At 38.3% G+C, this 24323-nt stretch overlaps 1 long non-coding RNA gene across 1 annotated transcript in view; it reads left to right on the top strand.

Annotated features, from left to right (window-relative positions):
• The window catches only part of LOC120245470, a 45712-nt gene that overhangs the window by 18891 nt on the left and 2498 nt on the right, over nt 1-24323 (top strand). The window contains exon 2 of the long non-coding RNA XR_005531798.1: nt 20008-20110. This is a non-coding gene — a long non-coding RNA (uncharacterized LOC120245470). The remainder of the gene's footprint in view (nt 1-20007; nt 20111-24323) is intronic.

Raw genomic sequence — 24323 nt, 5'->3', positions numbered from 1 at the left:
TTCACTCCATAGGAGACAGTCACCTGTAGACCATTGTGTGTTGGCATACAACCTTCTGCTGGTCCTCTGTTATCCCTTGCTAATACAACCAGCTACTGTAAGTCCTTAATATCTTATGCTAAAGCCTATCATTAATAGGTTAAAGCTTTACCTGACCTCCGTTCAAAAGGCCCTGTTGGTCATAGGCTAGGGCCTGGAGACTACGTATTTTGAGAACATCATTGAAGTAAAACAATACTTGAGCCCTATTGAAAATGACCTTACCAAGTGCTCCTGACCACTGACACTGATACATTAGAGCATTGAGCCCCATTACTGTGGGAGCATTGAGTCTTAGATATATGTCTCACAGCTGACGGGTCTCCACCTGACATCTATCTAGTCTGTAGAGATGCTGGAGACCTCCAAATCACATTGACAAGGGAGAGGAGAAGCTGACACCAAGGTAGACTGCTTCTGCCATAGATGCCAGAACAACACTTCATATTTTAGTTAAACAGAATCTTTCCTTTTCTTCTGTTCCTTTGCTCTGTAATTGGGCTGGAAAGAGAACTTGCTCATTTGTATCTCCCAGACCATTGCTAAGGGGGTGGGTAACCTTTCAGCCTGTTGGATTTGTCGTCAAAAATTTTAATCTGTCCATGATGCTAGAGGACCCCGTGTCCTCGCTGTGATGAATTTCTTTTCCTAATGTCACCATAAACTATAGTTGAACCCCATTAGTAGTCTCTTACCAAGTTCACCTTTTATGGCCAGAAAAACCTGTGCTTTATTTTACTTTTCTTCAGTTATAACTGTATGTACCCAATTAGATACAACTCCTTATATAAATCTTAGTGTACTTGCATTGCCATTTTCTCAGGATTATCAATGTTAGATTTGCCACAACTCTAAGAGATCTCACCAGCACCACCTATCTTTGCAAGGTATTTAGAATGACTCATTCTTTCAGGCTAGGAGATTTTTTCTACAGATGTGCTGAAAACCTGATCCCTTGCTTGAATAGATAAACACAGAAGTCCTACCACTGTAATGGGAATGATTTGTGCCCTGACAGGGTTTGTCTGTGTCTGTGGTGGTTATTATCCTTGGGTCTATGAATGCCTAGGTAGTGGGCGCACAGCTGAGCAATGCTTCTTAGGTTATTTAACTAACTTTTCACAAGGAAACTTTTCCCAAGGAAACTAAACATCTCACTGACCAACTTTCCTGGATTTACTTTGTCATATTAGAAAGGAACTACCAGGAGGCATTAATGATTAAGGATTTGCTTCCTTTGGCATGGCCGTGTCCCCTAGTTAGGAGTAAGTGAAAATGAAAATATGATCAGAACCTTCTCCTTGGGTGCCTGAGTGGCTCAGTCAGTTAGTTAAGCATCCAACTCTTGATATTGGCTCAGGTCAGAATCTTGCAATCATGAGATCAAGTCTCAAGTTGGGCTCTGTGTTGAGTGTGGAGCCTGCTTGGAATTGTCTCTCCCTCTCCCTCTCTGTCTCTGTTTCTCTCTCTCCCCCTCTCTGTCCCTGCCCTGCTCATGCACTTACCCTCTCTTAAAAGAAAACAAACAAACAAACAAACAAACAAACATTTTAAAAAAGATACTGCAGAACCTGGTGCTAGGACAATAGCTGCCCCACAAAGATTCCCTAGTCTCTTTGGCCAAAGTTGTTCTTGATAATAGAATAACTCTTTTGATTATCTTTTAGCTGAGCAAGGATGTGCCTGTGGTGTCACTAACACTACCTGCTATGTCGGGATTAACATTGCTGGGGAAGATGAAAGTCAGTTACTTAAGATCACAGAACAAGCTGCTTCACTTAAAAAAGTGACTCCTTCAGTGAAGTCTTTTATTGACTTATTTGATTTTGATTTTGGGGGGTCTTGACCATAGCTTCAAAGTACACTCCAAACACTGGGAATTACCCTGCTTTTAGTAATCATAATAATCTTCCTGGTGTGTTATATTCTCTCAAAAGTTTTAAATGCATGTCCACAGCTACTGACCACCAAGGAAATTATTGCCTTTTTTAAAAATTTTTTTAAAAATTTATTTCTGAGAGAGAGCGAGCGAGAGAGACAGCGTGAGCAGGAGAAGGTCAGAGAGAAGGAGACATAGAATCTGAAACAGGCTCCAGGCTCTGAGCTAGCTGTCAGCAGAGAGCCCCACGCAGGGCTCGAGCCCACGAACTGTGAGATCATGACCTGAGCCAAAGTCGGACCCTTAACTGACTGAGACACCCAGGCGCCTGGAAATTATCTCCTTGAGACTGGAATGTCAGAAAAGAAATGTAGAGGACGACTGACTTAAAAATTGTGAACCTGAAGTTGTAACCTGTGACTACCACAGAGATTAAGCAAAAACAACATGACCTGTGAATACTATAGAGAGGAACAACAAAAGCTGCAAGGGCTACAGAGCACTAGTACCTTAAATTTTGATTCCATCTCTCAGTTAAGTTGAGCATCCTAATCTAAAGGGGTAAATTATTAAAAAACAAAAACCACAGACCCATGATTGAGTTACTTAGGTTAAGGCCTCATGTTAACAAACCAAGACTTCACTTCTAACCTAACTGTAATTTCAACCCTCTGGGAATGTAAATTTTATTCAACATGAAATTTCATGGGCAGTACTAGGAAATTTACTGATAGACCCTGTTTTGTTTCCCTTTGAAGGGCGACCTTGCTTAAACAACGTATCACTTGCTAATTTCTTTTTATATGCCCTCTCTTTGCCTTTAAAAACCTTCCTTTTTAAAAAATTCAGGTGGAGTTCCCTCTACTTGCTAGATGAAATGCTGCCTGATTCATTAGTCTTTTAATAAAGCCAAATAGGTAGTCTCTATTTCATTTACTTTTGCTCTGGTTTTTATTATTTCCTTCTTTCTACTGTCTTTGGACTTTGTTTTGTCTTGGTTCGGTTTGGTTTTTTTCTGGCTTGTTTAGGTGTAAGTTTAGGTTGTTTATTTGGATTCTTATTGCTTCTTGAGTTAGACCTGTATTGTTGTAAATTTCCCTCTTAGAACAGCTTTTGCTGCATCCCAGAGATTTTGTACTGTTGTGTTTTAATTTTCATTTGTCTCCATGAATTTTTTTATTTCCTTTTTTATTTCTTTGGTGACCCATTCATTGTTTAGTGGGTATTTGTTCTTTCCAGATTTTTTCCTCTAGTTTCATACTGTTCTGTTTGGAAAAGATGAATGGTATGATTTTACTCTTAAATTTATTGAGACTTGTTTTGTGATCTGTTCTGGAGAAGGTTCCATGTGCCCTTGAAAAGAATGTGTATTCCACTGTTTTAGGATGGAGTTTTCTTTTTTCTTAAAGTTTATTTATTATTTATTTATTTATTTATTGAGAGAGAGAGAAAACGCACTCATGAGTGGAGGAGGGGCAGAGAGAGAGGGAGAGAATCCCAAGCAGGCTCCGTGTTGTCAGCATGCAGCCAATGCAGGGCTTGATCTCACAGACTGTGAGATTGTGACCTGAGCTGAAATCAAGAGTCTGACACTTAACTGATGAGCCAGCCAGGTGCCCCTAGGATAGAATTTTCTGAATATATGTATTAGATCTGTTTGGGTAGTGCCATTCAAACCTACTGTTCCCTTGTTGATTTCCTGCATCTGGATGATCTGTCCATTGATATAAGTGGTTTCTTCCTTTATGTCTATTAATAGTTGTTTTATGTACTTGTGTGCTATCTTCTTGGGTACATAAATATTTACAATTGTTATATTTCTTGTTGGATTGTTTCCTTTATGATTATGTGGTGTCCTTTTTTGTCTCTTGTTACAGTCCTTGTTTTAAAATCTATTTTTCTCTGATGTAAGTATTATTTCCCGGCTTTCTTTTCACTTCCATTTGCATGATAAATGTTTTTCATCTCTTCCTTTTCAATCTGCATGTGTCTTTAGGTCTGAAATAAGTCTCTTGTAGGTAGCATATAGAGGGGTCTTTTTTTTTTTTTTTTTATTCTATCACCTTCTGTATTTTGATCGGAACATTTAGTCCATTTACACTCAGAGTAATTATTGATAGGTATGTACTTATTGCCATGTTACTTGTTTTATAGTTGTTTTTGTAGTTTTTATCTGTTCCTTTCTTGTTCTCTTTCCTTGTGGCATAATGACTTTCTTTAGTGCTATGCTTGGATTACTTTCTCTTTATTTTCTGCATGTCTATCACAGGTTTTTGATTTGTGGTTACCTTTAGGTTTATGTGTAATATTCTATATTGAGCAGTCTATCTGTATTAAGATGATGGTTGCTAAAATTTGAACCCATTCTGAATCACTGAATTTTTACTTCTCTCTCACATTTTATATACATGATGTCATTATTTACATCCTTTTGAGTGATTTTATTGCTTTTGTGCTATGACCTCTGGACTGGTTTATAAATGATTACTATTTTTGTTACGTTTATATGTGCCTCTGAAATTTTTTCCTTTCCTAATTTTCTTACTCCTGTTTGTGGTCTTTGCTTTCTACTCAAAGAATTCCCTTTTATTTAAGTTTCTTGAAAGACTGATTTAGTGAATGAACTCTTCAACTTTTGTTTTCCTGGCATACTTTCCTTCTATTCTGAATGATAGGCTTGACAGAGTATTCTTGGCTGCCAGTTTTTCCCTTTCAGTGCTGTGACTATATCATGCCACTCCCTTCTGGCCTGCAAAGTTTGTGCTGAAAATTCAGTTGGGGTTTTCCTTCTTTGTAACTGTCTTCTTTTCTCTTGTTGCTTTCAAAATTCTCTCTTTATCATTACTTTTGGTCTTTAAAAAATTTTTTTTAGCTAGTTTATGTATGTAATCTCTATAGCTAATGTGGGGCTCAAATTCACGACCCTGAGATGAAATGTCACTTGTTCCTCTGAGCCAGCCAGGGACCCCTACTTTTGTCATTTTACTTATTGTGTATCTTGCTGTGGACCTCTTTGGGGGTTCTCTGTGCTTCCTGGATCTGGATTTCTGTTTCATTCCCCAGATTCAGGAAGTTTTCAGCTATTATTTCTTCAAATAAATTTTCTGCTCCCTTTACTCTCTTTTCCTTTTGGGATTCCTATAATACCAGTATTATTACATCAGTGTCACTAAGATCATCCACTATTTTCTCAAGTCCAGTAAGAATCTTTATGACCATTACTCTGAATTCCCTATCATGTATATTGCTTGTCTCCATCTCATTTAGTTGTTTTGCCTTGTTTTGTCCTGCTTTATTTGGGATATATTCCTCTGTCTTCTCATTTTGTCTAACTCTCTGTGTCTGTTTCCATGTATTAGGAAGTCACTTATGTCTCCTTATCTTGAAAGTAGTGACCTTATAAGGAAAGGGTCCTATAGTGCCTTGCTGCATAATGTTCCCTTCTCACCAGAACCTGATGCTTCAGGGGTGTCCCCTGAAGGGGTGTTTTGTATGTACTCTGCTGTTGTGATTGAGCTGCATTCACCTTCAGTCCAGTTGGCCGCAGTTGCCTTCTTTGCCTGTTGTGGGCAGGGTTTGGTCTCTGTGTGGTTAAAAGGGAATTCTGGGGCTGTCTTGGTCTTGTAGTTGGGTCACACCAGATGCTTGCCCTCAGCCTATTTTCTGGAACTATGGACACCTGGCACTTCAGGGCAATCTCCCTTCATTGACCCAAGAAAGACTTTCATTGGTGTGTGAAGCCTGTGGTCAGACCAGATGTCTGCTCCAGTCTGTCTGTTGGGGTTGCAGTGACCCTGAACTCCAGGGCTCTCTCTCTGTGCTACCTCCTGCGAGATTTTTGTTGGTGGCAGGCTACCAATCAGATCAGATGTTTGCATCCAGCCCACTGCTGGAGCTACATTTAAACTGGTGTGTGTGGTTATCTTTCTCTCTCCTTAGGGGAAGAGTCAGTTTGGAGTGCTGCTGGCCACTGCCAGGTCTGCTTGCAGAATGAGATGCTTTGGAGGGCCTCCTGGTGATTAGAGCAGGTTAGATGGGGCTAGTCTGCATGAGAACGTGCGAGTAGGACACAGGGTTTTAGTAAGATAGGTGGAGAGTGTTCACAATAGTTTTCACAGGTGTCTGAATATCTAGGCTGGAGGGTGAGGGTTGGGGAGAGAAATGATGCTTACCAGCCCTTTTGTTCCCAGAGAAGTCTTTTAAAGATCCCTACCCCTCCAGCACAGTTCCAAGATTAGTAAATAAATCTCCTTCCATATAACCCACTTTTTTTTTTAATTTTTTTTTTAAGGTTTTTTTAATTTATTTCTAGAGAGAGAGAGCGTGAGCAGGGGAGGGTCAGAGAGAGAGGGAGTCACAGACTGAAACAGGCTCCAGGCTCTGAGCTGGCAGTCAGCACAGAGCCCGACGCGGGGCTCGAACCCACGAACCGTGAGATCATGACCTAAGCGAAAGTCGGACGCTTAACCGACTAAGCCACCCAGGTGCCCCTAACCCAGACACTTTTTAAATGGCTGCTGCTTTGCTATATCTCAGTGGAGTTGTTTGTTTTGCTGTCTCATTAAAGGGTGGTAACTGTTTCCTGTTGCCCTCTGGCTCTCCAAGAGCTGAGCCTGCTGAGTTTCTTTATTTTTTATTATTTAAAAAAAATGTTTATTTATTTTTGAGAGAATGGGAGAGACAGAGAATGAATGTGGGAGAGGCAGAGAGAAAGGGAGACACAGATTCTAAAGCAGGCTCCAGGCTCTGAGCTGTCAGCACAGAGCTTGACATGGGGCTTGAACCCACAAGCCATGAGATTATGAGCCCAAAGTGAGCCAAAGTGAGATGTTTAAATGACTGAGCCATCCAGGTGCCCCTGAGCCTGCTCACTTTTAAAGTTGCTGGTGTTGGGGCACCTGGGTGGCTCAGTCAGTTGAGCGGCTGACTTTTGCTCAGGTCATGATCTTGTGGTTCGCGGGTTCGAGCCCCACATCGGGCTCTGTGCTGACCATCAGCTCAGAGCCTGGAGGCTGTTTCAGATTCTGTGTCTCCCTCTCTCTCTGACCTTCCCCTGCTCATACTGTCTCTCTCTCTCTCTCTCTCTCTCTCTCTCCCTCTCTCAGAAGTAAATAAAACAAACAAACAAAAAGTAAATAAATAAAATAAAGTTGCTGGTGTTAAGCCACACTGATTGTAAAAACTCAAGAGGATAAGCCCCTCTGGTTTTCAAAGCTAAATGTTATGGGGACTATCTTCCCAGTGCTGGTCTTCTGTTTCTGGGGTGCCTGACATGAGTCTTTTCCTCTCTGTTCTCCACGGTGGTGGTATCCCTTGAGTTTGTAGTTAGTCTCACAGTTTAGTTTGGTTCCCAACTGGAAGTCCATCCTTCCTACCATTTTTTCCAGCATGTGGACTCTTCTCTACAGTTAACTGTGGAGAGACTGTTTTGCCATTCCTAGATTTGTTTTTTGGATTAGTTATAGTGATGTGGCTGTTATCTGGGTGTATCCGTGGGAGGAGGTGACTTAAGATCCTCATACTCCACTATCTTCCCTGGCTTCTTTCTGATTTTTTATACCTTCTTTAGTTTGGTTTGATAATCGTACCTCTCTAGAATTTTTCTGTTTTATCTAAGTTGTCTGCTCTGTTGGCATGAAGATGTTTATAATATTGCCTTATAATTCCTTAAATTTCTGTATGATCAATTGTGATGTTATTTTCTTTCATTCCTGTATGTTTGTGTGTATTTGTCTGTTTATAGGTCCATCTATTCTATTTTGACCTTTGGGTTTCTTTATTTCTGTTTCCTATTTCATTGCTTTCTACTCTTATGCTTATTATTTCATTTCTTCTGCTTGCTTTCATTAGTTTAATTTGCCCTTCTTTTCTAGTTTCTTAAGGTAGAAGCTTAGGTTACTGATTTGAGACTTTTCTGATAGAGACACTTAAAGCTATAAATTTACTTTTAAATATTGCTTTAAGCTTCATCTTTAAGCTAAATCTTGATGTATTTTATTTTTGTTTTTATTAAGTTCAAAATATTTTCTAGTGTCCATTGCAAATTCTTCTGTGATCTAAGGATTTTTTAGAAGTATGTTTTTCAATTTCCAAATATTTGAGGATGCCCAGGAATTTTTGCTATCTTTTAGTTTCTAATTTAATTTCATGTCATTGAAAAGCATTCTTTGTATGATATAAATATTCTTTAAGCTTTTTGAGACTTATTTTGTGATTCAGCTTATGAACTTTTCTCGACAATGCTTTGTGTTAGCTTGAAAGGAATGTATGTATTCAGGTGCTATTTGGTGGAATATTTTATAGATGTCTGGTCAAATTAGTTGATATTGTAGGGAATTTAAAACTTCACTTCTACCCTCTCAGGGTCTTGGGCTGGACCTGAGAATTGTATTGATATAAGACAGATTAACAGGAGAAAAGCATAGAGTTTAATATGTACATGGGGGGGCGCCTGGGTGGCTTAGTCGGTTAAGCGTCCGACTTTTGCTTAGGTCATGATCTCGCGGTTCGTGGGTTCGATCCCCGCGTTGGGCTCTGTGCTGACTGCCAGCTCAGAGCCTGCAGCCTATTTCAGAGTCTGTGTCTTCCTCTCTCTCTGACCCTCCCCTGCTCATGCGGTCTCTCTCTCTCTCTCCTAGAAATAAATAAAAAAATTAAAAAAAAAAAAACATGTACATGGGAGCCCCCACGTGGAAATAAAGACCCAATAAGTGGACAGGCTCAAGTGCTTATAAACCAGGTTGAACAAAGTAGCAGTTGTGGAAAACTAAAATAAGTGGGAGACTAACAGAGGGTAAGATTTACTTTAACAAGGTCTATTTGTATAGATTTGTCTCAGCCTCTATTCCATCTTTGGTGATAAGAATTTTTTTTCTTCCTAGTATAGAAAGGGCATCTTTCCCATTGGAGTTTTATCTGCTACTTTCAGTAGCAGCAGAAAAGGAAAGGTTAGAATGCCTTTCTTGCATCTTTTGTTTTTCAAGTATCTTTAGCTCAAAAGAATTCTTATGCCAAAATGGCATATTTTGGGGTGCCATATTCTGTTACTCTCCAGTAACATTGTTCAAATATTCTATATTCTTGCTGATTTTCTGTGTCGTGTTCTATCAGTTACTAAGCATGAGATATTCATATATCTAGCTATTGTTGTATTATCTATGTGTGTTGTTGCATCATATATATGGAGGCTATCTATACGTCTGTATACATTTATAGTTGTGATGTATTTCTGATATATTCACCCCTTTTACATTATGAAATATTCCTTTTTGTCTGTAGTACTGTTTCCTGATTTAAAATCTATCTTGTCAGGTACTAATATAACCATTTCAGATCTCTTATGATTGCTGTTTGCATGGTATATTTTTTACTTTTCTTTTACTTTCAAAATTGTCTTAGATTGTTTTAATTTTAAGTGTGTTTTTGTGTGCAATATGTATTTAGATCTTTTTATTTATTCAAACTGAAAAATCCTGCCTTTTGCTAATAGAAATCAAAGAGGTAGAGAATGGAGAATCTTGGGACAGGGTTTTGAGGTAGGATGTTCAAGGAATGTCTCTTTGTGACACAGAGTGTGAAGGTAGGAGAAGGATTAGCATTGTAGGTTAAGGGAACAAATTGAGTTGTAAGAGAGCTTGACATTTTTGAAGAACTGGAAGCAAAGTATGGTACACAGGGAGAAAGGGAAACATGAAGACAGATGAGGTTAGAATGCTAAAAGAGGGCAAAGCCATGTAGACTCTTGAAGACTGTAATCAGCAGTTTGTATTTTATTCAAAATGTGCTGTGCAATTTCCAGTGAAGATGGCTGAGTGAAAGGGTCCTAGGCTCATGTCATCTATGGATACAGCTAGATAATACCTACATCAGTGTAAATTGCCAGAAAATGATTCCAAACTGACAGAATATACTCTCCACAGCTAAAATGTAGAGAAAAGACTACATCAATGAGAATAGCAAGGATAGAGACCAGTCTTGAGCCAAACTGATCTGTGAGACTGTCCCTGGGGAGAAAGGGACACTGCAGGTGTAGAGAGGAGCAGACCCCATGTCATGCACCCCAGGCACGGAGGACTCTCACTGGGAAGACAAATCCATTTAAGATTTGGCTTTGAAAACCAAAGGGACTTAACTTCTGAGTTCTTTTTTTTTTTTTTAATTTATTAAAGTTTATTTATTTATTGGGGGAGGGGAGAGGGAGAGAAAGGACAAACAGGGCAGGGTTGAGGCAAAGAGAGAAGAAAGAGAGAGAGAATCCCAAGCAGGCTCTGCACCATTAACATGGAGCCTGACATGGGGCTTGAACCCACAAACCATGAATTCATGACCTGAGCCCAAACCAAGACTTGGGTGTTTAACTGACTGAGCCACCCAGGCACTTCTTAACTTCTGAGTTCTTAAAACCATTAGGGCTTAACAGTTGTAACTTTAAACATCAGTGGGCTTGGCTCTGGAAAAGCTGAAGGGTGAGAGGAAACTGAGTCCCTGTCCTTTTATTTTTTAAATTTTTTATTTTTTTTTAGTCCCTGTCCTTTTAAAAAGACAGCGTAACAAATAACCTCACTGAAGCAGCAGTTTGAAAATGCCTGGGGTGTATGGAAGAAAGATTTGTTTACTAATCTTAGAGCATGTGCTGGAGGGGCAAGGATCTTTAGGTGACTTATCTAGGAATAAAGAGTTTGCAGGTGCCATTTCCTTCTCCTGTCCCCCAGCCTGTATATGGGCAGGAACCAGCATAGCACAAACACTCTCCACCTAGCTTGCTAATAGCAGGTTTTGCCCGCATGCTCTTTTGCAGATGCACCCCCTCCAACCTGGACTCTGCAATATTCTGTCCAAAGCAGTGGCACACAGGCATGGTAGTATGCAAGCAGTTCCAACAGAGGTCAGCACCACCCCAAATTGACTCTCGCCCAGAGGAGAGTGGAAGAAAATCACACACACACCAGTTCACCTGCAGCCCCAACAGTGGGCTGGGGGCAGACATCTGGCATGACGGCAGTTTGGCTCTAGACTGGGTCACTAACAACACAGGGACCAAATCCTGCTCATAGCAGGCCAAGAGAGCAAGGCAGATGACTCGACTGAAGGTAGATATGGCTCAGGCACAACAGGAGGGCTTAAGCAACACACATAGGAGACCCCCTAATATGCCAGGTTCTTATGAAGAGGGGACATTGCCCTGCAGGATGCTACAGGGTCTCTTCCTCATCAAGATCAGGAGGTACTCTCCTAACTTGTAGAAACACAGAGATTTAGACAAATTAAGGAGATGGAAAAATATATCCCAAATGAAAGAACGAGACAAATTACAACAACAGACCTAAATGAAATGAAGATATGTAATATGCCTGATATGGGATTTAATGTAGTGGTCATAAGGATACTCACTGGATTGAGAAAAAGAGCAGAAGACTCAGTTTAACAAAAGAGGTAGAAAACATAAAAAGAACCAATCATAGATGAAGAACTCAATAACTAAAATGAAAAATACCCTAGATGGTTTAAATAGTAGACTACAGGAAACAGAAAATGGATCAGTAACTGGAGAACAGAGTAATGGAGCAAATCAAGCTGAATAAAAGAGAAAAATAATTATAAAAAAGAAAAATAAATTAAGTGAATTTAGTGACACATCATCAAGTATCATAACATTCGCATTAAAGGGATCCCATAAGAAGAAGAGAGAGAAAAAGAGGCAGAAAATTTATCTGAAAATAAAAGCTAATCTAGGGAAGGAAACAGAAATCCAGATCGAAGAGGCACAGAGAGCCCTGGACCAAATCAACTGAGGGAGGTCCATAGCAAGACAAACAGTAATTAAAATGGCAAAAAGCAGTGACAAAGAGATTTTTTTACATAAACCATTTTATTTTTTTTATTTATTTTTTTACAAATAGTTTATTGTCAAGTTGGTTTCCATATAACACCCAGTGCTCATCCCCACAAGTGCCCTCCTCCATGTGCATCTCTCCCTCCCCACAACACCCATCAGTCCTCAGTTTGTTCTCAGCATTCAAGAGTAAAGAGATTTTTTTTTTTTAAATAAGCAAGAAAAAAGAAGACTGTTATACAGAAGGGAAACCCCGTAAAGCTATTAGCTGAATTTTCAGCAGAAACTTTGCAGGCCAGAAGGAAGTGGAATGATGTATTGAAATCCTGGGAGGGAAAAACCTGCAACCAAGAATACTCCAGCAAGGCTATCATTCTGAATAGAAGGAGAGAGAAAGAGTTTTCTAGATAGGGGCAGCTGGGTGACTCAATCTGACTTTGGCTCAGGTCATGATCTCATGTGAGCTCAGAGCCTGGAGCCTGCTTTGGATTTTGTGTCTCTGTTACTCTCTGCCCCTCCCTGCTCACACTCTTTCTTTCTCAAAAATAAATAAACATTTAAAAAAAAAAAAAGAGAATTTTCTAGACAAACCAAAATTAAAGGCATTTAATGCCTTTAAACTAGCCTTACAAAAAATGTTAAGGGAGACTCTGAGTGGAAAAGAATGACTATAAACTGGAGTAAGAAAAATAGGAATCACAAAAGCAGTAAAATTAAGTATATCTATAAAATCAGTGAAGGGTTTCAAAAAATAAAAGGGTATATGCATCATATACCTAAAATGTGGGGGAGAGGAATAAAAATCTAGTGCTCGTAGAATGGTTCCAAACTTAAGTGCTTAAGTGACCATTAACTTAATATAGAATGCTATATGCATAAACTGTCATATATAAACCTAATGGTAGCCACAAATCAAAAGCCAGTAATAGACAAAAAAATGAAAAGGAAGGAATCCAAGTATATCACTAATGAAAGCCAGCAAATTGTGAGAGAAGGGAACAAGAGAAGAACATAGAAAAACTAGAAACTTTGCTATGAAATCATTTAAATATTTGAAGAAGAAAAGAAAGTTGATCCAATTTATGTGTATTAAGTTGAATCTAAATCCCGGTAAGAAAGAAATAATGTTTTTGAAAAATTTTATTGAAATTGAATCTGACTTATACCGTCTTTCCTCTTGTGCTGGTAAGAAATTTACTCTCAATCGTCATGGGGACTGAGTCATCAAGGACCCCAGAAAAATAGACGGAGAGCCTCTAACTTTGACTTTGTCATGATCATTGCTGATAGTATGTAGATGTTTGTCCACATGCACAGTGCTTTGTTAAAAGATGACCGTTTTCTGCTTCTGTGCTACATGGGGGTTCAGGAATCCTGGTCCTCTTTGGTACACCACAGAGCCATCAGTTCTGAGTCCTCATTCTTTCTTAGAGATACTGTTTGTGAGTGTAGTATTCTGTTCTCTTAACTAGACTTTTATCTTTTTCTTCCCTGTACCAACCTTTTGTTTGTTTTGTTTTGTTTTCAGAAGTTAATTCTTATTGTCATTATAAGCCCTGAGCATGGTCTTACTTACATTTTTACAAAAGACAGGAAGAGCAGTTATTTCTGATTAGCTTCTGTGAAGAGATATCAAGCAGTCAAAGGGTATAGAAAATTCTGGATTGTAGTATTTCATATAGAAAGAACACGAATGCCCTTTTTGGGTAAGTGACTTTGAGTACAGTCCTGAATGCAATAAAGAAAAGCATTTCAAGCACAAGGAATAATAAATATAAACTTTCTGGGATAAGAAGAGTTGATGTTTTTGAGGAATAATAAAGGACAGGTCATTGTCATTGGAGTGGACAAGGAAGGGTGGAGAGGTTTAGTAGATGAAGCCAGAGCATGGAGGACCTTGTAGTCTGGGGCAAGGACTTCAGAATTTTGCTGTGAATGAGACCATGAAGGATCCCTTCTGGTTCCTTTATGAAGAATGGGCTATAGAGGGGGAAAGGTAGAATAAAGCCCTGCTAAGGAACTATTGCATTCATTTAGGGGAGAAGTTATAGTAATTTGGTTGAGAGTGGTTGTGGTGAAAGTAATAAGAAGTGATTACATTTGGTATACATATTAAAGATAGAGGTGATAGTTAAGGGATTGCAGGTATATCATGAAAGAAGAGAAGTTGAAGATGACTCCATGGCTTTTTGGTTGAACTGGTTGAAGAGTGTACAATGGGGGTTAAATTAAAAAAAAAATACTTATAATATTATGATATCTGGTACAAAGTACTCAGTACTTAGTAGGCTTTAAAGACATTTGTCCTACATTATGTATTCTGTATTCTCAATTCTCTGTTTCCTTGGTGAGCTAATTGTCTATTCCTAGACTCAATTTCAAATGTAATGACCACTCAGTAAATGTTAGCTATCCCTCAGGGAATGGGAATAAGGTTAAGTGAGTGTAGAAAAGTCTTCTAACATAGGAAGGATGTGTGTCATTGGTGTTTAAATCTATGCCATCAGTATGTAACAGGATTCTTCTTAGAGTACTACTTACTTAGCAGGAACCATGCTCTGTCACCACCAACTGGTTTTACAAATATAGTACTCTTTAATTTGTTGTTGCAACTTTTACCATTGGGACTGAACCTATCAGAGACAGAAATTCTATTGGCTGGGTTCTAGCACCCTTTTGGCTTTAGTCTTGCTTTAAAATGTTGGTCCATAGCACTAGAATACTAGATTTGGGAATTATCTGTTTAGGAGTATTACTTGAGATGGCTGTGGCATAGTAGTAGTTAACATGAACTTTAAAGCGATATTGTTTGCATTTGACACTTTACTGGCTTTGTGACCTTGGGCACATTACATAACCTCTCTGTGCGTACTTCTAATTTATTAAATAGTTAAATTAAGAGCTCCTACCCTCCTAGAATTGTTGCAAGGATTAAATGAGTTTATACAAGTAGAGTAGAACACTGGTAACCATTCAATAAATGTTAGTTTTTATTATATTAAAAGGATAGAGAGGGAGGTACACCAAAGGCAGAATTTGGGCAAACATAACAACATTTTAAAAAGCAGACACTTTCTACTTTTTATGTTTTACGTTTCTTAAACAGTAATGGCTCTAGTTATCTTTAATGGAATGATGAATATGTGCCAGTCACATTACATCTATTATTTAATCTTCATCCTATGTTAACCACATCGCAGAGTAAAAAGCAGAACTTAGAAAGGCAAATTGACTTGCCTAAAGCATCACAGACAGTAAATGGAAAAGCTATCTTCATCCAAAATTAAAACAATATATACAATTTATTACATTTCCTCTTTGAGGCAAGTGTGATAATTATTATAGAAATTATTTTAACTAGAGGTTTATTTATTTTGAAAGAGAAAGAGAGAGAGAGAGAGAGAGAATGAATATGAGTGGAAGAGGGGCAGAGAGGGAGGAAGAGGGACAATTCTAAGCAGGCTCTGTGCTGTCAGTGCAGAGCCCAATGTGGGGCTTGATCTCACAAACCATGAGATCATGACCTGAGCTGAGATCAAGAGTCAGATGCTTAACTGACTGAGCTACCCAAGGACCCTGAAAGAGAGAGAATCTAAATCAGGGTCCACACCCAACATGGAGCCTGATGCAGGGCTCAATTCTATGACCGTGAGATTGTAATTTGAGCTGAAACCAAGAGTCAGTTACCTAACTAGCTGAGCCACCCAGGTGTCCCAGTCTATTCATTCTTTAGTAGGATGTTCTTCAACCTCCGTGTACTTGAAGGCCTTCCAATTTTTTTCTTGTGGTTGACTTCAAGTTTCACAGTGTTGTGATCTGAAAATAGGCATGGTATGATCTTGATCTTTTTGTATTTGTTAAGGGCTGATTTATTTGTGACCCAGTATGTAATCTCTTCTAGAGAGTGTTCTACATGCACTTGAAAAAAATGTGTATTCTGCTGCTTTAGGATGAAATGCTCTGAATATACCTGTTAGTAAGTTCTTCAGATCCAGTGTGTCATTCAAAGCTATTGTTTCCTTTTTGATTTTGTGCTTAGGTGATCTGTCCATTGCTGTAAGCAAGGGTGTTAAAGTCCCCTACTCTTATTGTATAATTATCAATGAGTTTTTAATGTTTGTTATTAATTGATTTATATATTTGAATGCTTGAATATGGAGGCATACGTATTTGTAATTGTTAGGTATTCTTGATGGATAAATCCCTTAATTATGAATTAGTGCCCTTCTTCATCTCTTGTTATAGTCTTTGTTTTAAAATTTAGTTTGTCTGATATAAGGATGGCTATTCCAGCTTTCTTTTGACATCCATTAGCATGATAGACGGTTCTCCATTCCCTCCTTTTCAATCTGGAGGTGTCTTTAGGTCTATAATGATTCTTTTGTAGGAAGCATATAGATGGGTCTTGGTGTTTTTATCCATTCTGCTACCCTAGGTCTTTTAATTGGAACATTTAGTCCATTTACATTTGGAGTGATTATTAAAAGATACGAATTTAGTGTTATTATGTTACCTGTAGAGTTGGTGTTTCTGGTGAGGCTCTCTGGTCCTTTATAGTCTTTGTTGCTTTTGGTCTTTTTTTTTTTTTTTTAATTCCCTCTAATCAGAGTCCCCTTTAACATTTCTTGTAGGGCTGGTTTAGTGATCACAAACTCCTTTAGTTTTTGTTTGTTTGGGAAACTCTTTATCTCTCCTTCTATTTTTTTTTTTTTAAATATTTTTATTTATTTATTTTATCTCTCTAGGATAGAGAGAGACAGCGTGAACAGGGGAGGGTCAGAGAGAGGGAGATACAGACTCTGAAACACGCTCCAGGCTCTGAGCTGGCAGTCAGCACAGAGCCGGACGCGGGGCTCGAACCCACAAACCGCGAGATCATGACCTAAGCGAAAGTCGGACGCTTAACCGACTAAGCCACCCAGGCGCCCCTCTCTCCTTCTATTTTGAATGACAGCCTTGTTGGATAGAGCATTCTTCACTGTATATTTTTTTCATTCAGCATGTTGAATGTATCTTGCCACTCCTTACCGGCCTGACAAGTTTCTGTGGACAGATATGGTGCTAACGTGATCTGTCTTCCTTTGTAGGTTAAGGATATTTTTTCCCTTGCTGCTCTCAGGATTATTTCCTTGTCTGCATAGTTTGCGAATTTGACTTTGGTATGGCTTGGCAATTGCTGGCTTTTGTTGAATTTAATAGAAGTTTTCTGTGCTTCTTGGATTTTGATGTCTGTGTTCTTACCTAGATTAGGGAAGTTTTCAGCTATAATTTGTTCATATAAACCTTCTGTTCCTTTTTCTCTCTCTCATCTTTTGGAATTCCCTTGATATGAATGTTATTATATTTTAATAAATCACTGAATTCCCTAAATCTGTCTTCATGATCCCTAATCTTTGTTTCCCTCTTCTTTTCAGCTTCATTATTTTCCATAATTTTATCTTCTGTATCACTAATTCACTTCTCTGCCTCGTCCATCCTCATCTTTATGGCCTCCATTTGGGTTTATATCTTGCTTATAGCATTTTTAATTTTGGCCTGAATACACTTTATTTCTTAGAAAGGGATGCTCTGGTGCCTTCTATGTTTTTTTCATCCGAGCTAGTATCCTTATAATTGTTTTAAATTTTAGTTCAGACATCTTACTTATATCTGTATTCATTAAATCCTTGAACGTCATTTCTTCCTGTTCTTTCTTTTGAGGTATATTCCTTTGTGTCACCATTTTGGAGGAAGAAAAAAATGGAGTGAAATAAAATTTTTAAAATAAAAATATCAAAGAGAGGAAGCTAGATCCTAGGTGTGTTTTGGTCTTGTTAAGAAAAGCTTGATAGCAAAAAGAGAAGAGAGAAAATAAAATTAAAAATTAAATATAAAATAAAATACCATAAAAAAATGTGCTCTTTCTGTAGCCAAGAAACAAAAAGAGAAGAAAAACAACTAAAACAAAAATGACAAAAAAAAAGAGCAAACAAATAAACAAACAGAAAAACCCAAATGAAGCTAGATCTAGTTTCTCCTAGAGCTGAAACCTTGCAGTAATCTATGGTTAGTAAACTAAGCTCTTGGAAGGGATTTAATGCTGGTCTTTTGAGGGAGTCTCCTGGTGCTCTGTGACTTGTCCTAGTGGAGATGTGCCTGGGTGGGGGGCTGGGGCTTGGTGTAATGGCTAAATTCCACTTGGTGGCACTGTTTAACTCACTGGGGTCCATTAGTGTTGGTGGGCTAATGGAAAATGACTTCACCCTGCTCTTTAGTCTCCAAGCAGGAAGTTCGCACCCTCACAGATATGTGATCAGTCACCCCTCCTTTATCCCCTGCTTCTGTCAGCTCCCCGCCTTCCCCCTGTCTGGGTCCCATCTGTCGGCCTACCACGTGGCACCTCTCTCCAGAATTTTATCTCAGGCAAGGCTGTGTTTCAGAACTCCACACTTCAGACACCCCTGTGGTTCAGACCTGCGTTGATCTTCTGGGGGAGGGTCTTGCTGCACTGTGACCAGCTTGTTCCCAGGAAGTGGTTGTGACACTGAGCAGTGCTGGTGGCTCAGAGTTTATGGTAAATTGCAACACATATCTGGTGCCAGTGTTTGTTGCTCTTAGCTGGGGTCTTTATTCCTATATGGGTGAACTTGGCAGGTTGATAGTGCCCAGTTGGGTCTTTTGCCCATGGAGAGGCCATATCGCCTCTACCAAATGCACTCTAAGCAGGGGAGCCGCTTCTCCTTGTGTAACCAAGAGGATCCTCATACCTCGCTGCTGGCTCCCAGGGCTGTGCCCAGCTTTGTCGCTGGAGCACTGCCAGGAGCTGACCTCTGAAACTTCAGACTCTACTCCGCTGTTCATAAAAACCTGTGGTATTGAAACCCTCTCCGTCTCCCCTCAGCAGTGGTTTTGGGGAAGTTTTCTTGTGCAGTTCCCTCTATGTGTTTTTATTCTTTATCTCTAGCTGCTTTCAAGAGGAGTAGTTTTCTTGTCTGAATACAATGTGCTGTTCTCTCTCTCTCCCTCTGTCTCTCCTCTCTGTGAAAAGGACTTCCTCCCCTCTATGGCACTGAGGCTTTTCTCTCCCCCATTTCACTTCTTCACACCACATACCTACTCAGTTCTTTCCCTCAAATTATGCAGATCCTTCTGTTAATCCTCAGATCTATTCTCTAGGTGCTCAAAATGCTTTGATGTTGATTTAGCTATGTTTCAGGGACAAGACAAACCCAGGGTCACCTTACTAGCTATGTTTCAGGGACAAGACAAACCCAGGATCTGCCATCTTAACTCATCTTCCTTAAGCTTTTATACTGCAAGTCAGTTACTTTGATATGTGTTGTGTGTGCTTGCACATGTTTATGCATTTGTATTTGACTCCTCATATTAATCTTTTTCTAACTATAGTGGTTTAATGAATGTTATTAAATGCGTTGCAGATGTTGACACCTGGAATTATGAAACTCCAAATGTGTATAATAGTGGTGGCTTGGTTTGGTTTCCTGGGCTGCACATAGGCTGAGATCTTCACATCTGTTTGCATGGGCCAGGGAAGGTAGTATTCTGCACAAATGATTCTTAGGTTCCCAGCTCAGGAATAGCTTGCTTGTTTTCTATCAGGGTGGAAATGTCTCCCCTACATGTTTTCACCTATAAGTAGAAGACTGTGAGAAAGGAGTTTCCAGACATTAATACTTTTCCTTGTAGAGGCCATTAAGGGCTTGGACCTCAATAGACCAAATGCTTTTTTGTGGAGAACAGGTGTTTGTGGTATATTTCTTCCTCATGAAGTGTAGGTATTTTCAGGGCCTTTAGGAATGTTCACATGCTTCTTGTGGAGTATCAGTGACTGTTGGTAGAGTACATTTGATGGCATGAAAGTCCTCTGTGCTGTTTTTCTTCCTTACCTGAAACTTCAGAGTTTATTTCTATGTATGTAAATGATTTCCCACCCCTCAGTGTTTCTAAATTCGTATGACAAGATTATGCATAGGGTAAAAGGATGAGATAAAGGTCCCTCCCTGATGACAGGATTTACTGTATAGGCCACAGTCTTTAATATCCCTGTGTGAGTTCCTATGTCTTTTTTCTTGAAGCCAAAGGATAGAACAGTGGGACTCTCAGATTTCCTTAAGCAGCAAGACCCATGATCCAGAATGAACTGACTCTCTCCAGGCTCAGGGGACCTGCTTCTTTCACTCACACCTTTGCCCCAGTGAAGTAAGCTGAGAAATCATCTGTCCAGTCCTGACTAGCTCTTTCTTCTGCCACCTTGTAGGGTACATGGCTGGCTTAATTTCTGTGGAAAAACAACTGGTCCAGGCCCTGAAGGAATATATCTTTTTGGATGAAGCCAAGCTGTCTATGATGAAAAGTTAAAGGTAATCTTTTATTCCTACAATTTGTCTAGGACTCTGCCCTTCTCTCACTTTTCAGACATATATATTAACATGAACATGGTACTCTAGGGTGCCTAGCAGAAGCAAAGGCAAATCTCTGAAAGGACACACTTTCAAATCTCGACCATATAGTCCCTGCTGAACATAAGTTCACAATTCTGTTACAAAAACAATTCACTATAACTGTCAGCAGAAACAATAGAAATGAAAATTAAAATTAGACCCCCAAGAACAGTAGACACTTAGAAGACAAGTATTTTTAAAATAATTAAACACATAAAAGAGAAATAGAAAACACAGAAAAGCAACACAATTCAATTGTTAACCCTCTCCAACCCTACCCCCCACACATAGACCCAAAGTGGCATCTCTTAGGCCAAGTCCCTAAACCAGTGCTTAATATGTAATCTAACTGCAGTTTCAGCCTTCCCCAGAAATGTAGTCCTTTTTTTAGAATATTTTATTGATTCATTGATTGATTGATTGATTGATTGATTTAGAGACATACAGAGAGAGCATGAGTGGGGAAGAGGAGCAGAGGGAGAGAGAGAGAATTTTAAGCAGGCTCCACACTGAGTGTGGAGTACAGGGCTCAATCCCATGACCCTGGGATCATGACCTGAGCCAAAGCCAAGAGACAGACACTCAACCCACTGAGCCACCGAGGTGCCCCTAAAGATTTTATTTTTTAAATAATTTCTCTATCCAACATGGGGCTCAAACTCACAACCCCAAGATCAAGAGTTGCATGCCCTACCAAATAAGCTAGCCAGGGATCCCCAGAAGCTTAGTCTTAATCTAACCAGTCAGTTAGGAATTTTTTGATCAGTGCCAAAGGCCATACTAGTATAGCAAATTAATAGAAGATAAAATGATCTTTAAGGCAAATAATGATTTTAGAGATACTAAATTGTTTGGGCATTATAATGTACCATAGAAATACTACAAAAATATTTATAAAATTATTGAGAAGAATTGATAAAGCCATGGTTATTGTGGGTAATTTTAATTAATATACATACATAGCCCTTGGTAGATCAGGCAAATCAAAACACATTAAAGTTACATATGTTTGGAGCAACACAGTGCTTCAGCTTGGTGTACTGAACACGTATAGAACACTGCATATTTATTTCCAGTGCATAGAGAGCATTAAAAAGAGTTCCCCATACACTAGATCATAAGATAAACTTTAGCTTTGGCAGTAGTTTATCAAGCAGACTATGTTATCTGATGACCATTCTGTGAAGCTGGAAAATAGCAAAGTAAAAGTTTGTGTTTAAAAAACTTTTGAGTTGCCTAGAGTTAAGCATCCAACTCTTGATATTGGCTCAGGCATGATCTTACGGTCATGAGATCAAACCCTGCATTGGGCTCCATGCTAAGTGGGCTCCACCCTGAGTGGAGGCTGCTTGGGGTTCTCTCTCTGTCTCTCTCTGTTCCTCCCCTGTTCATGCTGTCTCTCTTTCTTTCTCTCAAAACAAATAAATAAACTTTAAGAAAACATAAAATAAAAAATCTATATATTCAAATAAATAGCTAATTAGACAGTAATAATATCATCATAGAAATTAGGAAGTATTTATAGTGGAATGAATATAATAAAAATATTATATATCAAAACTTGAAGATGCATCTAGATAGTCTTAGAAGGACATTTATAGCCTTAAATGTGTAAATTACAAAGGAAAAAAAATTGGAATTATTGAGGTAAGTTTTGTTAAGTAAAGGAAAATTTTGCATTGTATTTTAAGGTTCAAGTGCTGCAATCACTATATATTTTAATTATAAAATTGCTTTTACAAAGATAAATGTTCTATTTATGTTCTGAATATTTTAAAAGAATTTTTATAATACTTTTAAACAGTTTTGTTGATTAGCATATGAGGACATAATGCTGTAATTATCAGGAAGAAAACCAATCTCTTATGATAAATACAGTTTACATTTTTAATGAGTATATACCTTTTCTTTAACAATTATTTTTAAAAATCTTTCTTTCCTATAACAAACACAGTTGGACTCACAGTTATAAATTAAACATACTTTGGAATTATTAAAACATTTCAACATGACTTAGAACCTTGATTACATATAATGATAAGATAAAGAATAAGAATAGGTATAAACTAAACTTTATAAGAATAGATATTAAAGATTTGGAGATCTTTCATTTTGATCAAGTGACTTGTAACCGTAGTTTGATTGTCTTTTCAAAATATCTTTAAGAGTTTTCTGTGTTTTCAAAGTTCATTCAAGCTGTTAACTGAGGCTTGCCAACAGCTTCTGACTTCATTATTATTTTTGTAGACACATTGAGTTGCAATTGTGGGGCTTAGAGTTTTCTTTTTCTAGTGTCCAAGTCAAAGAGTTAGCAAAATAACAACAGAGGAAACTCATAAGAAAGTAGAAGAAAGGAAACAAGATAAAGCAGAAATTGGGGTGCCTGCATGGGTCAGTTGGTTGGGCATCTCACTCTTGATATCAGCTCAGGTTGTAATCTTATAGTCGTGAGGTGGAGCCCCAAGTCAGGCTCTGTGCTGAATTTGGAGCCTGTTTGGGATTCTCTATCTCTCTTTCTCTCTGCCTCTCCCCCACTCACATGCCTGCTCTCTCACTCTCTCTTAAAATAAATAAACTAAAAAAAAGATAAAGCAGAAATTAATTAAATGGGGAGAAAAATTTAGAGAATCATCAAAATGAGAAGCTGGTACAGTTTGTAAGTATTAACAAAGTAATTCTCTAGCTGGATTGGTCAAGAAAAAAAGAAAGAAAAATTACAAATAAGCATTATTAAAAGGAGTAATTGGGATATAACTATACATACAATGAAGTTAAAAATATATGAACATCCTGATTCAAAAACGGTCAAAGGACTTAAGTAGACGGTTCTCCAAAGAAGACATGCAAATGACCAATAAACATATGAAAGTACACCCAGTAGCCCTAATCACTAGCGAAATACAAATCAAAATCACAATGAGATGCTACCTTACACCCAGTAGGATGGCTGCTATTAAAAACATACAAAAACAAGAAACTAGAAAACAATCAGAAAATTTAACAAGTGTTGGCAAGGATGTGAAGAAATTGTAACCCGTGTACAATGTTGGTAGGAATGTGAAATGGTGTAGTGTCTGTGGAAAACAATATGGCAGTTCCTCAGAAAATTAAAAATAGAATTCTTATATGATCTAATAACTCCTCTTCTGGGTGTATATCCAAAAGAATAGTGGGCAGATTCTTACAGACTTATTTGTATACCCATGTTCCTACCATTTTTATTCACAGTAGTCATAGAATGGAAGCAATCCAAGTGTACGTTGCCAGATAAGTGGATAAAACATGATATGGAATATTATTTAGCCTTAAGGAGGAAGGAATTTATGGTCCAAGCTATGAAATGGATGAACCTTGAGGACATTATGCCAAGTGAAATAAGCCAGTCATAAAAAGATTTATACTGTATGATTCCAGGTATCTGGAGTTATGTGAGGTATCTAGAATAGTGAGATTCATAAATACAGAAAGATGAATAAATGGTGGTTGCCAGGGGCCATCAGGAGAGAGGAAAATGGGGAGTTCTTGTTCAGTGGATATAGAATTTCAGTTTTATTAGATGTAAAAATGCTGGAGGTTGATTGCACATCAGTGTGAACATAGATAACTCTCCTGAACTATACACTTAAAAATGGTTAAGATGGTAAATTTTAGATGTGTTTTTATCACAGCTATAATTTTTTAATTAATAAAGAATTTTATGAACAACTGCATCTAATGATTTTGAAAAGTTAAATGAAATATCTTAGAAAATACCAAATCTGAAAGTGTGAATAGACATATAATTCTTAAAGATGTAATTCAAAAACTTATTTCTACCAAAAAAAGATAGTGATCAGTTACTTTGATTCCTACATTCTGCCCCAGTTGGCTTCTACCCTTCTCATCTCTCATCTCATTAGCATGAGGGAAGAGTTGATAGGGCAGATTAAATTCTGTATCTCTTCTTTATGTGGTCTCTAGCCACTTAGAGCTTTTAATCCGATTGCTTTCCTATACCCACCCTCTGTTTCAGCCAGCCTAATCTCATCAGTTTTTCCCTAGTAGTCTCTGTTTTGAAATTGTCTTCGTATAGCTTCTGCCTGGAAACCTTTGTTTTCACTTATTTTTCCAGTTTTATGTTTTCAGGGTCCAT

The sequence above is a fragment of the Hyaena hyaena genome, unplaced genomic scaffold, assembly GCF_003009895.1.
Source record: "Hyaena hyaena isolate Hyena2069 unplaced genomic scaffold, ASM300989v1 scaffold_425, whole genome shotgun sequence".
NCBI classification, from domain to species: Eukaryota; Metazoa; Chordata; class Mammalia; order Carnivora; family Hyaenidae; genus Hyaena; species Hyaena hyaena.
This window is presented reverse-complemented; position numbering and strand designations above follow the sequence as displayed.